The sequence below is a fragment of the Symphodus melops genome, assembly GCF_947650265.1.
Source record: "Symphodus melops genome assembly, chromosome: 1".
Taxonomy (NCBI): Eukaryota; Metazoa; Chordata; class Actinopteri; order Labriformes; family Labridae; genus Symphodus; species Symphodus melops.
The window spans coordinates 1,677,134-1,694,652 of record NC_136691.1 but is presented as its reverse complement, the minus strand read 5'-3'; the positions used below and the strand labels follow the sequence as shown (position 1 = coordinate 1,694,652).

General features: G+C 44.0%; 1 long non-coding RNA gene across 1 annotated transcript; it reads right to left on the bottom strand.

Moving 5' to 3' along the window:
- Window positions 1-13,748: 13,748 nt before the first annotated feature.
- Window positions 13,749-16,496, bottom strand: LOC306825025. The gene is made up of 4 exons (XR_013779208.1): window positions 15,971-16,496; window positions 14,434-14,611; window positions 13,985-14,290; window positions 13,749-13,813 (listed from the first exon to the last, which is right to left on the bottom strand). It is a non-coding gene; the product is annotated as an uncharacterized lncRNA (long non-coding RNA).
- Between the last annotated feature and the right edge of the window lie 1,023 nt (window positions 16,497-17,519).

Here is a 17,519-nt window from a genome sequence, read left to right as displayed (position 1 = left end):
CTCCTTCCTCTCTCCTCCTGCCGTCTTCTAACCCTCTTGTTTCACCTCCTCTTCCTCCTTCCTTCCTTCCTGCTCTCTTCTTCTCACCTCTTCTTTCAGCCTCTGCTTCCTTTTACTTCTCTCACTTCCTGTTTCCTCCTCTCCACTTGATTCATGCTCTCCTCTCCTCTCCTCCCTTCCTTGTTTCCTCGGTTCTTTCCTCCCTCGCCTTTTGATGATGCTCATCTTGTTTCCTTTCCTCCTCCTCCTCCTCTCCTTCTTGTCCTCTTCTTTTAACTCCTCTCTTCTTCTCCCACCCTTCCTCGAGACAGAAAGTTTTACCTGTGGTTTCTCAAAGTTGGCGCCTAGGGTACAAAGATCTCCTCCCTACACCTCCTCAAAGACTTTCACCTCCTACTACTACACACACACACACACACACACACACACACACACAGGGATCCATATTTGAATTCCGTTATCTGACGTTATTGAGGCCTGTCATGTTGCGGTGGGCTGTACGTTCGATGTTCGGGATGAGGAGATTTGGGAGTCGTGTGCACGTAAATTATTCATCGCCCCTTGAAATGCAAACGACAGCCGAGGCGAGGGAGCCGCCACGCTATGTAGGTCACTTCCTATCTCGCACGGCCTCGGCACTGGAGGAGAGAGAGAGTTGTTGAAGCGAGGCGACCGGCTGATGAATCGCCAATCTGAGACGAACACGTGACTGGAAGAAGAGGTCGTGGGTCTTTGTTTTCCTCAGAGGGACGAACGCCTCCGTGAAAGACGGTGACCTCACCTGGAGTCCAGGTAAAGGTGTAGCGGTAACGTCGAAGGTGTTCGCAGTAATACTTTGCACGTTTCCACTGTTGAAGGCTAAATATGCGATACATGAATATGAAGTCAGACTCCCTCTGGGTTTGCTGTTCTCAGCTCTGTGTTCACGCTGACAGGACGAAGCTTCCTTCGATGCTGATGTGAGAACGCCGCAGGATATTCTCCGGAGAATTCACCTCAAGCCAATAGGAGGGGGAGGGGCTTTTGTTTTTTTATACTGTGATATGCAAATATTTTCATTATAACATCATAGAGAGGAGTCTGTCGCTTATTTCGCTACTTCTGCTTTTTTTTTTTTTTTTACATCAATTCTGAAAATAAACCAGATGTTTTGATGTTGTATCAAAGAATACCTTTGTAAAGTGTGTTGTTTAAAAAGACGTGTCAATCAAAACCAACAAGCGTCCATTAAGAAAATGTGATGTCAGAGAGAACATCGCCACAACCACGCCAACGGATTACAACGCACAAAAACAACAAAAAGACACTTTTAGTCTCTAACTCTTGAGTACGCTGATGATGCATCAAACTTTTGTTGTTAAAAATTATAATTATTTTGCTTCGTGAAGATCACGATTTATGTGACGCAGAGAACGCAGGTGACCACCAGGGGGCGACGCTTCTAAATGATCTCTTATGAATTACTGTTGATTCTTAACCTGTTTGTGTCTCTTACGGATAAAGACAATGACAATGTTTTCCATTCATGGACTTGTCAGGGGAGCTGTCTGGTGTCTCCGTGGAAACAGGCAGCCATTTTAGATTCTCACAGGGGAGCTGATGGCGTGAATACGGCTGCTATCAATCAAGCTGTGGTTCCCCCTGCGGTGACGGGAACCCTGATCAGAGCTGCAGAGAGAGGGCTCTGTCTCGCTCGCTCGCTCGCTCTCTCTCTCTCTCTCTCTCTCTCTCCTCTACGCACATACTTCCAGGTTCTCTTGAATATCTCCGTCAACGCCAATCAGAAGGTGGGAAGATGAATCGAGATAATCTCTCTGGGGAACAGATTTGCTCCTTCAGATATGTCGCAGATTAAAGACAGAAAATACAGCAAAGTTAAATATGAACCAACAGAGGTCACTTAACCCTACGAGTACCAAAATATTACACCTGCAGCTTTTAAATATCTTTAAGCCTATTTAATGATCCCATATTATTTTTATTTGGCCTTTCATGTTGTCAGTCTGTGAAACCCATCGAGTAGCTCTGCAGGATTCGCACCTTAAAATGTGGATTTATCTGATGCTCTGCCTGGAATGATTCGTTTTAGCTACTGTCTCTTTAAGGACCCGCCCCACACGCCTACTTGCTTGTGATTGGTCCAGGTTGGCAGAACGCTGCAGGGCTGCCAGTGGAGGGCTGCTCTCCAGGTCACAACGAGGTCTGAAGCTGAAATTCTTGGTTTCATAATGGTGTAATTTGCAGAACAAGCCATTTAGCGCCCCCTGCAGACTCGTCATGGGATTACTCCGACATATTTTGTGTTTACCTCATGATCTGAAATTTTGTTGACTTTTGGTTCATTGTGAGACCATATGTGAGTATTTAAATGAGGTTTAGCAGAATAAGTCGGCTTTAAAACCTCAGGGAACTCTGCAGCTCTACACAAGTGTTCCCGTCTCTTCGAGCTTTTTCTTTGTTTGTGCTAAATATAAAAATATGTTTAATCCCATCGAAACTTTTTTTTTAATCTCCAGCTGTCTTAAAGTAAATAAACTACATATTACATGCACCAGAACCCAGACAAAAAAGTGAAGCGACCTCACTGGATAAGTTTCTCGGGGGGGGGGGGCAACTCCACTCCAATGGTCTTGTTTCTTCATTACAGCCAATCAAAGACAAGTTCAAACCAGTTGAAGTTCAGCTTGTAACTTTGGTCCCTTCACTACATAAAAGTTTCCCGCACTTCCTGTGGAATATCAAATCTAACAATAATGAGTATACGGTTAAGGATGACCTTTTGACCCCCCCCCCCCCTCCCCAGGATGAACTCTCCTGTTATCTAATATCTGCCCGTATTTCTGCCTGGTCTTTAAAGAGTGTGGCGTGTCTCTCTGCAGGATTTTGACTTTGAACGTTTTGGGGTTTTTGGCGGCTGATTTTGCGCATAAAGAACGAGGAGAAGATTTGGAGCTGAATTAAGAAACACAAAGCCAAAGAGAGCGGCTGAGTCTGCAGGAGGCTGATTAACATTTAATACAAGAGAGGCAGACAGACAGGCACTGACAGACAGACAGACACGCTGCTGCCTGTGTTACTGAAGGGATTCATATTAATGAACAGAAACAAAGAAGGCGTCTTGTGTTCTGAACGGTACGTCGCTGTTTTCTCGTTAATCTGTCAACAAAAACACTTTCTGTCGTGCAGCTTCGGTATTCTGTTGTTTCTGATCTTGATTTGCGAAATAAGTTTGAAGAACCTAAAAGTGAGATTTTCATTTAGCACTAGCATGAAACCAAAACAAACTCCTCCGCTGTCCTCGACGCACCTCCAACTTCTCTTCCCTCGAGGTCAAACGAAGGATAACGGATCAAACCCCATTCAAGCACCATTAAACGCACGCAGAGGACAAAATGATCCTTGGCTCAAGCTGCAATCGCCCCGTGCCTTTCGTTGTTAGCGCTCCAACGTTAGCGCTATTCAGTTAGCTTGTAGCTTCACATGACAAACGGAGTGAGCGTGATCTAAAAACTCTTCATCCAAACAATCAGTGAGTATGTTCTTCTTCTTCTCTGTCTGAAACAGCTTTTATACTGAAGGGGAGGAGCCAAACACAGCTCTGACAACAACACAGCTAGCGGGACTCTTGGAGCGATCATCAAACCGTCACTCAACCAACTGCAGGATTTTTGCACTTCCCAGATGTAGATAAAGGATTCAGATCGACGCACATTCACGTTTTAAAAGTTTCAAACAGTCATCTAAGTTGCCTTCAGTTGTTTCCATTGTGCTCCCAGCGTTAAACCTCGAAGCGTCGCTGAGTGGTTAGTGAATACGCTTCCCTGAGTTTTGCCTCTCAGGCTGCCCCACTTACAGCAGCACCATCTTCATCACACCTTTCCTCACATGATAAATAAATTCACTTTAGTTGTTCTGATTGCAGAAAAAAAGCCAGACTTCTGAATCCAAACCTACTTTGAAACCCTGTCTGGTCGATATGTGTTTGTTTTTTTTGAGTTTTTCAGGCAGAGCTTTTCAACCGAGCTCCAGACACAACAGGAGGCGAGACACAAACAAATCAAAACAAAAACAATTACTGAACCACAGCCTCGGAAAAATCTATAAAAATCTGGTTTTATAAGTGCGTTCTTTTAGAAATGCAGTCTTTGGATCATTTCTGCGTATTGAAGTTACTGGCAGGAGCAGAATCTGTATCAGCGAATATTTAAGAACAAGTTTTGGAGAGATGAAGACAGGAATGTCCAGGCACAACTCGGAGATTACAGAGCAGAAAAACCCGAGAGATATCTTTTGTTTCTAAGTCAATTACAATACGCCTACATAATTACTCCTATAACTGAATCACAGAGGAAGCACAGGTTCCCCTGAAGCTAACGATGCGAAACACTTGATAGTGAGCGAAGAAATGAGCCAAAAACTCAAAAGGCTAATTTATGTAGAAATATGCGGCTGCTCGTCGGCCTGTGGCGGCCCTCGGAGGGTTTCACTTTGGCTTTTGTAATCGAGTGATTACAGCGGGAGCACACGACTGGTGGACTGTCGTCGTTTGAGGTGGTGCTTGGGGTCGAGTCAAGACCACATTTCCCATCAGCCCTCCTTCTCACACTAACATTATCCTTCCTGCAGATGCTCCCACAAAAAAAAAGAAAAAGTTTATTTCTGTCTCCTTCTGGATTTATCATCGCTGGTTCAACCTCTGAAGGTTTTAATGTGTGTATGATGGTGTTCTCTGTTGAGGCAGGGTGTGTGTGTGTGTGTGTGTGTGTGTGTGTGTGTGTGTGTGTTTGGGATTCAGACAGTCTGCCTCTGCTGCCGGCTGCCTCTCTGGATCTCAGCCTGCTGCAGACATGAACAGCATGTTAACATCCAGCAGCAGGCAGCTCACAGCTCCCCACCACACATCTCTACCACGGCACAGCGAGAGCAGCGCTTCAGAGGAACACGCCGTCCTCACAATGCTTTTTGGTTTCTATGGTGATCCAGATGGATTTTAGAATTACTTAAGCTGCGTTTCCATAGACTAAAGCCGGGAAGGATTCCCAAATTACCGATCCGTACAGTCCCACTTTTTGGGGCGCCAAGAATATCGATCTGAGCCTAAAAGGCTTTATTAATAAAGAGTCACTGCTGGATGTCTTCTTCGTTGGTTTTGTTTGTGCAGCGTTTTTCTCCTTTGTTGAATTTATTAGCGAGGTAGCTGTTAGCGATTAGCTGCTAGCTTGTAATGCTATCACCTCGCTGACGCAGCTTTTGGCGTCCAGTTTACACAAATACGGCAGTGGAAACACAAACGGTACTGTCGTGATCCGTACTCTCCCGTCACTTTCTCTTTGTTGATTTTATTTTTGAAACACAAAGTCTTGTTTATAAAGCTTTAAAGAAAAAGGGAGCAGGACTAGTTTTTTCGTTTTTTTTCACTTAAAACCTTGAAAATCCAGAAACAATGCGTTCATTGTTATTTCTTTTTTTCTGACCAATCTTGGGGGGGGGGTTTGTTTTTTTAAATGTTCAGAATAAATAAATGAAATGCAGACACAGCTCACGTTCTTTAGCCTGACTTCTGTTGGTCAAATCGCCTACGCACACGGTCTGGCATGCAGGCGCTGTGATTGGTCCCCGGAGTTTACCTGCACATACAGAATGACCGGTATCGCCGCCGCCTCTGCAGAACTCTTCCTCCTCTTTGCTGTCACTCCTCGGTTGATTTTTCAGATATTTGTACGAGTTTGTTTTGTCTCCTTTCGTCCTCCGTCGAAGGTCTACTTCTTCTTCAGTCTAGCTGACTTTCCTTTCACTTTTCCACTCTCTCACTCTTTTCCCGTCCTTTCTCACAGGTGTTCTCGCCTCCCTCCTTTAACTTCCTACTCAGCCTACCTGTTCCTTTCTTCTCCATCTGTCTCCACCAGGCTTCTTGCTTCCATTCCCTCGACCACCTCACTTTCCCTCCCTGTTCCATCTCCTCGCTTTTTGATTTCCCCCTCTCTTCCCAAGTCTGCCCCCCCCCCCCCCCCCTCCCACCACCACCACCAGAAGTTGCTCCCTCTTCTCCTCTCTGTGTTTCTGTCTATCTTTGTCATCTGTTTCCTCAAATGTCCTCCAATTCCCTCCCCGCCATCTTCGTCTCCTTTTTCTTCTCGGTTCCTTTTCTTCTCTCTCTCCCCCCCCCCCTCCCCCGTCTCCCACTCTCCTCTTTTCATTCCCCACCTCTTCCATCACGTCCGTCCTCCCTTTTCGTCTCATTTCTGCCGTTTCCTGCCTTCTGAAACATCAGCGCTCGCAGCGGGCTGTCGAAAACCACCCGCAGATTCTACCCACAATTCACCTCTCTTAATAATGAGGACGACGGGTGCTGCCGGTGCGTAGTTCAAACACTGAAAACAGCAATTAAAAGAGGTTGATGAGTCGGTTTTGGTGAAGAGGTGAAACCAGGTTTGTGCTGTTTGACGCTGCAAGTCAGCTGAGCGTTTTCTTCTGATGTAATGTGTTATGATAATTCTGACGCTTTTATCCTCCTCATGAGTCTGCTGCAGCGTCTGATCACATCTTCAGGGCTGAGCCACACAGCTCAGTGTTGATCAAAAAAAAAAAAAAAAAAAGACACATCAGCACTTCTCTAATGCACGGAACCTGTAATAAGGTGGTCCTGCTTCTGCATGCACGGTGGGGAAGCACCAAACCATCAACAGAGTATAAAAGGGACACGATAAAACTATAATGAGTTTAGTTTTAGAAGCTGCAAACTTACAGAGACCAAATCTGGGCCAGAAGGTGGAACCCAAGACGTAAAAGTAAAAGTAGTGATCGGTGTTTTCAGAGGAACTATCCAAACGCCTCGTCTGTTTTTGTTTTTGTGAATCCAGGTGAAACAACTCCTGCATTAGTAACATAATCAGAGTTTTAATTTTATGTTACTGTAAGTTTTAAAAGGCCAGAAAACAAGGGAAGAAAAATCCACATCAAGTATTTATGTTCAAAAACAGACAAAAATAAATAAAAAGCTGTTTTTACAGCATGAAAAAACATGTTTACGTGCAGACCGTTAGCGTGCACAGCCAGCGTGTCTGTAGCGTGCAGACCGTTAGCGTGCACAGCCAGCGTGTCTGTAGCGTGCAGACCGTTAGCGTGCACAGCCAGCGTGTCTGTAGTGTGCAGACTGTTAGCATGCACAGCCAGCGTGTCTGTGGCGTGCAGACCGTTAGCGTGCACAGCCAGCGTGTCTGTAGCGTGCAGACTGTTAGCATGCACAGCCAGCGTGTCTGTGGCGTGCAGACCGTTAGCGTGCACAGCCAGCGTGTCTGTGGCGTGCAGATATTTTGGCGTGCATTAGAGGCACAGCGAAGCAGGAAATCAAAGACATCATCTCTTAGTTGGAGGCATCTTTGTTTATGTTCATATATGGAGAACAGTTGGAACCTGACTCTCAGCTATACCGCCTCTGATAATGAACACACACACACAAACACACACACACACACACACACACACACACACACACACACACACACACACACGCACACACACACACACAGACAAACAGATGCACCCTCTCTCTCTCTCCTCTGGAGCTCCATCTGTGTAATGACATCTCACGCTTGGTTAGGACTCTGCTGCATAATTAGAGCTCTGGCAGCTGATGGATGGCACTGCAGCACCTCCACCCTGCCGACCTTGGCCTCACCTCGGCGTGGGATGAGACCGGCACGGGTCCGAAAACGTAAAGCTGGGCACATAAAGGAAATACCACTAATGAGTAAAAATGAAAGGATCACCCCTCGCTGTTTGCTCTAACGCCTTCAGTGTTCCTTTTTTTTTTGTATTGTAAACAAACACTGAGACTTTCAGCAGCATGAAAATCAGATGTAACAAATAATCAGAAACTGGTTTTATGTCGGCCAACAAGGCGTTCAGTTTTGTCATCATGCACTACTTTCACACCTCCACCAAACTCCAGAGCTGCATGTGTGAATGCAAACAGTCAAACTTTATCCAACGTTTTCTCCTGCCAGGAAGTCAGAGTGAGCTGATGTGACGTCCTGCAGTTTCACTTGGAACCTCGGAGCAACTTCAGCCGTCCGACTTAAATATAATATAAAAGTATAGTGTTCAAGAGCAGCTTAGTCCTCCTTTATTCTAAGTAGATTGGTCACACAGGAAGTATCGTAAATATTCTATTTGTGGACTCTTCTCCTCTGTCGCCCCCCGGTGGTAGAACAAACCAGTAGAACTCAATTTGATCTGCAGGGTCCTTTTGCACCTTTAAGAAAAAGCTAAAGACCTGAACACCTACGACCTTCATGATGATGACAATGATGGTGGGTTTTTTTTTTTGTTTTTTTTCATTGTATGAGGGACGGTTTTGATGCTAATTAGAACTCTCAAGATTAGCGGTCCATGTTGGGCTCTGTCTCTGGTCACTTCCTGTCAGCGCCTCTGGTCACTTCCTGTCAGCACCGGTCTGTCCAATCGGACTTAAAACTGTCTGTTTTCACTTCCTGTCGTTGTTTCCTCGTCTCTAGATCCACTCTGATGTTCTTCCCTTCGGATTAAAGCTTCTGCTGAGTGAATTATAGAATTATAATTAAACTGATCTGAAATAATGACCTAAACGTTTATCTTCCAAAAACACGGATATTATCCCGACAAGTGTCGCCTTACTGGCATGCAGATCCTGTCGATAGTCAACAAGTTCAGATTATTCACATGATGACTTTTACTTTTGATTATTATTTTTTTTTCATGATTTCCAAACGCTCGAGGTCTCGTTCTGCGGTGAAACCCGAGGAACGCAGAGGTGAAGGCTGCAGGGATGCGGAGCAGCGCCAAACTTTCAACAAGGCCACAAATTGATTCATGTGTTTCTGTCCACGATGCGAATCTGCGGGGAGACGAGATAATGAAGCCCCAGATGATGGGAACCTGCCAAGCTGCTAATAGCTGTTAGCACACGAAAAAAACCCCCCCCAAAAACGATCAGGTCGAATCACAGCGATGTCTGGCTCAGGCCTGTGGTGCGTTCGCTGACCTGACTGACCAACAGCTTCATCTATTGATGAGGAAAAAAAAACTGCAAATTGGATGTATTGCATCGCTTCGTTGGCGAGTAATCAGCCCGTCTGGGACATGATGCTTCTGCTCACGTGCTCGTTACTTCAAGGCTCATTTTAGCAGATTACTTTCACAATAAGGAAGATTTCAGGGTTTTTATTTTCTGTGTTTTAAAGTTACGTAAGATTTCAGCAAAGAATTGATGAGAGGAAATGTGGCACAGAGATTGTGTTTTACTCTGACCTCTTGACCTCTGATTATTCTGATTAATACATCTTTGGCTGCAGATGAAAAAAAACGAGTGGTTGCTTTTGGGTTTTGAGATCACCTCCTAATGGGATTGAAGCTTCCTACGTAAAAGATGTTTAAATCAATGCTGTTGTCTAGAAAACCAGATCCCTCGCCAAAAACCTCCAAGAAAGAACCCCCCCCCTCCTCCCTCCTCCTCCTCCCTCCTCCTCCCTTTTCTTTTCTTTTTTTAAACAAACGGGATGTTAAATCATAGCAGGTGGGGGAGCATTTTTCAGAGCCAGATGCAGACAGCTGTCATGGAAACAGACACGACTTTGTTCAATATTGTCGTCTCTGAGCGTCACTCTCTCTCTCTCTCTCTCTCTCTCTCTCTCTCTCTCTCTCTGCAGAAGCCGAGCCGTTCATTCTGCGGCAGGATCAGAGAGGAAACGTTGAAGACGCCGACGAGGAGAGCGGGGGGGGGGGGGCCAAAGCGTGAGAGCGTGATGATGTTCTCCAGCTGTTCACGCAGCAGAACGAGACGTTTGCTCCTCAACGCTCCGACGATAAAAACCTTCGAATAGAAGTTTCAAAAGTGAGTCCGACTTGCACGCAGAAACCTCGGCGTGACGTCAGACGCTCAGATGACACCTCAGTGATTCAGACACAAAGAAACGCCAACATACCTTTAAACCTCTGCTCAGAGGTGAAGGGATATCTTAGCCTTTAGGCCTGAGAGGCCTTAAAGGCTCACGACCATCCGATTCTTGTTTCTGACTCCTAAAGAATCATCTCAGTCATTAAAATGGATTAGTTATAATAATTATATTATTTGTTATTAAAGAAGGCCTGGTGGTTTGTTTATGGCCAGGTCTGCAGAGAGGGTGACCCAGGTTTAGGTCAGACCTTTGGCTACTTTGCCGAGGGTCATTTCTCTCTCTCTCTCTCTCTCTCTCTCTCTCTCTCTCTCTCTCTCTCTCTCTCTCTCTGTCTCTCTCTCTGTCTCTCTCTCTGTGTCTCTCTCTCTCTGTCTCTCTCTCTCTCTCTCTCTCTCTCTCTCTCTGTCTCTCTCTCTCTGTTCAGCCATTAAGCACCAGGATCCAGAGTGGAACCTGCAGCTGGTGAGACATTTCGTACGCCGAGCTTCTTCTCCACCGACTGAGCTACGACCAAGACTTGAATCTCAACTTTGCGGGAGTCAACTTGGACTTTCACTACTTGGAACAACCATCACAGTCTTGTCATACTTCCTGTCAGGCAGCAGAACGCCTGCGTGAAGTTTCTTTAACGAAACATCCCCCGCTCCATGTCAGACGGTTTGCGGTGTCAGAGAGTTGATCAACCCCGGCAGAAGATGCGAGTTTATTTGAGCCGCTGTCGGGTCTAGAAATTGACAAAACCTCGTAGTGAAGTGTGAGCAGGATGTTTCTAATGTCTGGTTTGTTAAGTTTCTTTACAGTTCTTCTCGCTCTTCCTCCCCTCCAGCGGGGCAGCGGTGGACCAATGCCAGAGCTCAAGTCTGCTGAGGAGAAATGTGCGTGCGCTGAGGAGGAGTGCTAACGAGGCTCAGCCAGCAAGGAGGTGAAGCTGCTGCGAGATGACCTTTGGCCTCCGAGACACGCTCTCTCTCTCTCCCTCTCAGACTGGGCTGCCTCCGGCGGGGTCGTGGCGGCCTACGTTGGCCGGAAGGCAGCAGCCAGGGTCAGAGAGAGAAACCCCGAGCCTCCGTCTTGCCGTTTACAACATCCACACCAACCGATCGACCGCCCGCAGGAGCACGGAGGAGGAGGAGGAAGGAGAAGGAGAGGAGAGTAAGGGAGGAAGGAGGCTCTGATTTCTCTCTCTCTCTCTTTTCCATCAGCAGAAACAAATTAGTTTTTACAACACGTTCTGTCAGACAGAGAGGAAATACTTACTCACAATGTGAAGCACTAAGTAGGAAAAAGTACAGAAGCAGCATCAGCACGGTGCAATAAAGGCAGTGATTTCAAACAGAGGGAGCCACAGACATGTGGAGGTCGTCATCCTTCTGCCTTCCATCTTTTACAGGACAAACGAGCAATGCAACAAGTCGAGTCTCGCCCCTCACAGTCACCTGTGTGCAAAGGTGTGTGATGGAGAGAGAGAGTACAGTGTGAGCTCCTCACAGCATAGACGTTGCATCCCGCACACATCAGATTTCCACACAAAGAAACCGAGGGGGCTTTACGTCCGTCGCATGTTTGAACGCTCACCTGGCCTGTCGAGAAGTTGCTCACACACCTTGCATGTCTGAGCTGAATCACTCCCTCCTTCACTCTGACTGTTTCTCCTTCCAGACGGACGGGAAGATGAAACGCAGAGGGCAGAACAAACACCTAGCTGTGGGCGTGTCACCCACCTAGGGGGGAGGGGCTACTGCCCCTTTGTGATGTCATGAAGGGAACATCTCCAAACGGCCTGTTTTGAGCACACATTTTTCTGGAGGTTCTCAGCCCAAACTTTGTCAGATGTTACGTCGCAGCTTTTTATAATGCAGTGAAAAAAATTATACATTTCAATTAAAAAAAGCCCAATCTGTGCAACTTAATCAACAGTTTTTTTTTTCCTCCCTCAGGTCTCTGAAAACTTCTCCGAACTTGCTCGCTGCAGTCCGAAGGATTCCTTGGCACTCATCTCCTCATCTATGGAGCGTCAGTCAGCGCTTATAGTTTTTAAAAGGCCTGTAGCACATGTAGTCCGCACTGCCAAACGTTCGTCAGCTAAACACCCGGCAGGGTTACAAAGTTCTGTTCAGTCTCATAAAGTTTGAAACGTTACATGCTGATATTTTATTTTTTATTTTTTTATTGCAGTATCTGATTACTTGCACTCCACTTAAATAAAGGAGGACTTCGCATGCACGCACTTACGTACATGTTACATGAAATTGATCTCTACCCTCAAACAGATGCTGAAGCCTTTTCACCTTTAGTCACTTGTGCAAAAAAAAAACAAAAAAAAAACAATTGGCTGCTGAGGGGTTTAGAAACCAGACCTTTTTCCTCAGAGATGAACTTTTTAGGATTTTTACAGCAAACACAACCAAACCTGAAAACAAATGAAAACGTATCGCCACAGGGACCTCGCTGTTTCCACGGCAATGTTTCCCACCCCAATGGCTTTTTTAAAATGTTCTCCTGTTGCTTGTTTCAAGGAAAAATAAATTCCCTTGGCATCTGTTTTTGTCTTTTGGACCACGTTTTCATTCAAATATGTCCACACAACTCAAGTTTATCTTTTTATGAATTAAATTCTCTTTTTAATTAAATCAAAGATACATGAACGTTTTTGTTTCCCTCACAGTTGAGAGCACAAATGCATGATGTCTCGGCTCCAGTCCTCAGGTTTCATTTTTAAATTCATGAGGAAATATATAAAGAATTTTCAGGATTCAGTGACTTTTTTTTTTTTTTTTAGCTCTGAATGTCCAAATAGATAAATAGAATTAGAGTTTATTGTGCGTTGTTTAACGCTGTCAGTGCTGCAGACTCATGTTGGTGCTCAGCGCTTGTATCTGTGACACTGGCTCCCTCTAGTGGTTTGATAATAGTAATGCAAGTGTTCAAACTCCAAGTCTGTGATCATCAGCACGATGTCGCTGACGTCGAGCGCACCATGACCGCCCCTCACCTATCGAGCTGTTCTGGAGTTTGAGGGCCATCCGTAGGGTTTCACCCAGAGGAAAGCTCCTCCCACGCAGGGATGGACTCTCAGCATGTCGTCGACAGAGAAACAAAATAAACGTTAGTCTCGGGCGACTGGAGTCTCAGATCTACACATCGTGACCTCTCCAAAGATGAATGAAAAACCCATCTCGTAAAGATGTCTGTGATGCCACGTGAGAGACAGTCAAGAAGAAGAACTTCCTGATAACAGCAGGTTCTTATCAGTGTTTTAAAAGCTGCACTGGTGTTTATCTGAGATCAAAGAAAACATGCAGGGATATCACCTTTCCTTACATAAAGCTTTATTTGTATAAGATCTTTTTCAATGTCTGAAAAATCATTTGGTCCGTGAATGAAGCAGCTTAAGTCTTCTGACATGATCCAAACCAGCAGGAGTGTTGACACTGGTACCAATAACTACGGACTACAAGTCACACTGGGAAGTGAGATTGACAGATGGATCGGCTCACCATCACCAGTAACGCAGCTCTTTTTGTTCGGGGGTGGCTGTGGCTCAGTGGGTCGAGCTGTCGTGTCTCCACTTGGAAGATCGAGGGTTCAATCCCCGGCTCCTGTGAGTAACATGTCTGATGTGCTCTTGGGCAAGATGCTTGACGAAGTGCTCCTCCTCCTTTGGATCCCTGAGCATCAGAAAGATACTTTATTTCCTGTTTGGATATAAGCCTGCTTTTATTTTGAAAATAAATAAGGAACAACTTTTATTTAACCACAGGAAAAAAGGAACTCGTTACGGATTAAAAAAATGAAAAGAGTTAAAGAGGACGGTAATGTGAAATGTTGGACGCCATTTGATGGACATTACTTTTGACGTCGTCGTCGTTTTTCCAACCCTGAAGAAAAAGGAAACAAACTGTTTAACACAAAACTTTTATTTTCACATAACGTTCAAAAAGTGTTTTTAGTCCAACATAAGGATTGAGATATTATTATATAAATATCTTTAAAATTATTTCAATGTTTCAGTTTTATTTGTTTGAAAAGAGTACGGTTGAAATACTTACTCTTGGTAACAGACAGATGAACGACAGAGGAGAATGTTGTTGTTCCTGATATGTGCTGTTCACACACATACAGACCAGCATCCTCCTCTGTGATCTTCTTTATAAGCAGAGAACAGTCCTCTGTAACATTCAGTCTGCCCGATTCAACTCGAGGGTTTCTAACCTGCCAAAGATACACCAGCCCCTCTGCTGCTGGGTGTCCTGGATAAGTCGTATATTCACACGTCTGTTGAACTTGTGTCACATTTCCACAAGGCAGCGTGGCGTCCTCGCCAAGTCTGAATGTGACTACTTTATATTGAGCTGCTGCAGTCGAGAAAATGACAAAGAAGAAAGTAAATCAAGAAGAAATTGATTATAATCACAATCAGTTTCATGTGTGTTTTCTCAGAGTTCATTAAATCCATCATGTTAAAAAAAGGTTCAATATGTGATATAAATGTTCTTACCAGCAAACTGAAGCAGCGCTGTGAGAAGTAAAGAAGTTTGAATCCATTTGAGCTGGTTCATCCTGATTCTGCGTCTCCGTCCTCCCGTTGTCTCCCGACTGTCTGACTTTCTTCACTCGTGTGTTTTTAAACAGACGCTGCATCTCCTCCCCCTTTTTCAGCGTTCCTTTCCTGAGAACTGAAGGGGAAGGTAATCCAACGATCCAGAGCCTCAACCAGCCTCAACGTGCTTTTATCACATAACCACATCATGGAGCAGTGTCAACTATTAAAGTTGTGAAATGCAGGAAGGGTTTGACATTGTAGTATTCTGCTGCTATAGACTGGTGTAGATTTGAGTCCTAAAACCAGGAAGTGAGTTAGCATTTTAGCGCCATGGGTTCCTCACTCTAAAAGTCAAAGTGGATTTTGAATGTGTTTGTGTTTATACGCCTGAAATAAGGTCTGTGGTTAACACAAGCTGAAGAGATGTTTTGCTAGAACTACGTTAGCTAAGACCCCCACTTGTGAATTTTAGAGTTTTTACGCGACCTTTAAACGGCAGTTGCTAACGAGTAGCTAACTGAAACTACAGTGGTTGTCATGGAGACATTAAACGTCATCACGCCGGGAACTCTCTCCCTAATCCTCCTTACAGCCTCTAGTCATGTTTTTCAGTGCTCTTGTAAATATTAGGTAAATAAACAACTTATTAAGCTAACGTTTAGCTAGCTTGTCAAATCCGCTCTTCAGATTGATGAAGCATAACGGTCGTGACGTCATAATAAACCGCCCGCGGTGTAGTTAGCTTGTAGCATAACGTTAGCTTTTTACTTCTCTGGGCTGCATTAACTCTTCAAACTTTATATAAATGATGTTCATCTGTAAAGATTATCCCGCTGAACAAAACAGCTACACATCAGAAACGTGTGTTTGACACAGAGATTATTTTCTGCAATGATCCAAAATCCAATTCAAAAATCCAACAGGCGAATTTTCGTAGGAACCACCGCCGCCATTTTTTCGGATTGGCCTACAAAAATACATCATTACTACACCAGTCTATTGTTCCCACCATGAGCATCTGTTTTCATGCTGCAGGGGAAACTGACATGTACAACACTCCCCAGCTCCTTCACAGTCATTTCTGTTAAATTCAAACAAGGCCCAACATGTTTGTTTTGTAGGTGTTTTCATCTGAGATATTTGGCTCTATAACTCTATTTTACTAACAATGGGACATGTTCAAACTGACAGCCTCCTGCAGGATCACTGGGGAATGCTCTCATTCAGCTTTATTGTATGTGTTTATGCCGCCCCCCAGTGTTGTGGAATTTTCCTATTTCCAAAGAGTGAGATTAAAGAGAAGATCTATTCAGTAAAGAACCCCAAGAATGATCTGGTCTCAATGAATATTTATTCAAAGGCAGAATCAGTGTTCAAAGACCCCCCTCTCATACTGTGAGGAGAGAAAGTGTCACGTTTACGGGTAGGAAACATGGGAGGACCCAAGTGCAGAATACAAATTTATTAAACAAAAGATAAAACAAAAAATTACTGAATTAATAAAGCCAAAACGTTCCGAAAAGCAACTCGAGCAAAGACAAAGAAAATCCAAAAACCTACGAGGAGAACCACCGGGAGCAGGGAGAAGAAACAACAGGCCGACGTAAGACAATGAACCGACAAGAGGGTCAGAACACACAGAGACTAAATAGACATGGGGTAATCAGACACAGGTGAGACTAATGAGACAGGTGAGGAACATCAGGGTCATCACAAAGGCGGGAAACACAAGGAACAAAGAACACAAGACCAGAACAACTGAAGACAAGTACAAAGTAAAACCCAACACTGACAACACCTAAAACCAGATATACAAAATAAAACAGGAAACACTAAAGACAGGAAATAAACTAACAGGTCACATAGGAGGACACAGGGAAACACACTGAAGACTAAAATAAACACAAGACTATGAAACAATCAACACAGGAGGCAAACCACTACAAAAACTTCTTCTAATGATGACAGATCTGAGTTCTTAAGGTGATGAATTGATGAAACTCAAAATGACACTTAGCTGTACTGAACATCGAGCGCTGTAAAACTTTTACATTCATTTAATTGGGATCAATCACATTTTAATCACACGTTTAAAATTCCATTAACTTGTATTTCAAAAAGTTTTATTTTGTACTTTATTAAGCTGAGGATACTTTATTTCCTGTGCGGATATAAACCTGTTTTTATTTTGAAAGAAAATAAGGAACGTCGAAGGTTAAAACATTCATTTAACCACAGAAAAAAGGAACTTGTTAAAAATAAAAATGAAAGAGTTAACGAGGACGATAATAATGTGAAATGTTGGTCGTCATTTGGTGGACATTACTTTTGACTCGACAGCTGAGCCGCCTCCTGCTGGTTGTGGTGTTTGATTGGTATCCAAACCTGAAGAAAAGGGAAACACAAGCAAACAAGTAAACTTGTGTTTTCATATAAAGTTCAAAAAGTTTGAATATTTTAAGGGTTTTCGGTCCAGAGTCTTTATAATTATTGAAATACTTCAGTTTATTGTTTGAATTAGAAAAGATTGAAATACTTACTCTTGGTAACAGATAGATAAACTGGAGATAAGCCTCTTCTTGATTTGACATTTTGACAGAAATACAAACCAGCATCCTCCTCTGTGACCTTCTTTATAAGCAGAGAACAGTTCTTTGTAACTTTCAGTCTGCCTGATTGAAATCCAGAGTTTAAAACAACATCAAAATTAACCAGCAATGTCGCAGTTGTTTTTGTCTCAGCAAAGAGCCAAACCATCACACACTGTTGCCCTTGTATCACATCACCACAAGGCAGCGTGGCGTCCTCTCCAAGTCTGAATGTGACTTGTTTATGTTCAGCTGCTGCTGTCGAGAAAAAGACAAAGAAGAAAGTACATCAAGAAAAAATCGATTATAATCACAATCAGTTTCATGTGTGTTTTCTCAGAGTTCATTAAATCCATCATGTTAGAAAAAGGTTCAATATGTGATATAAATGTTCTTACCAGCAGACTGAAGCAGCGCTGTGAGAAGTAAAGAAGTTTGAATCCATTTGAGCTG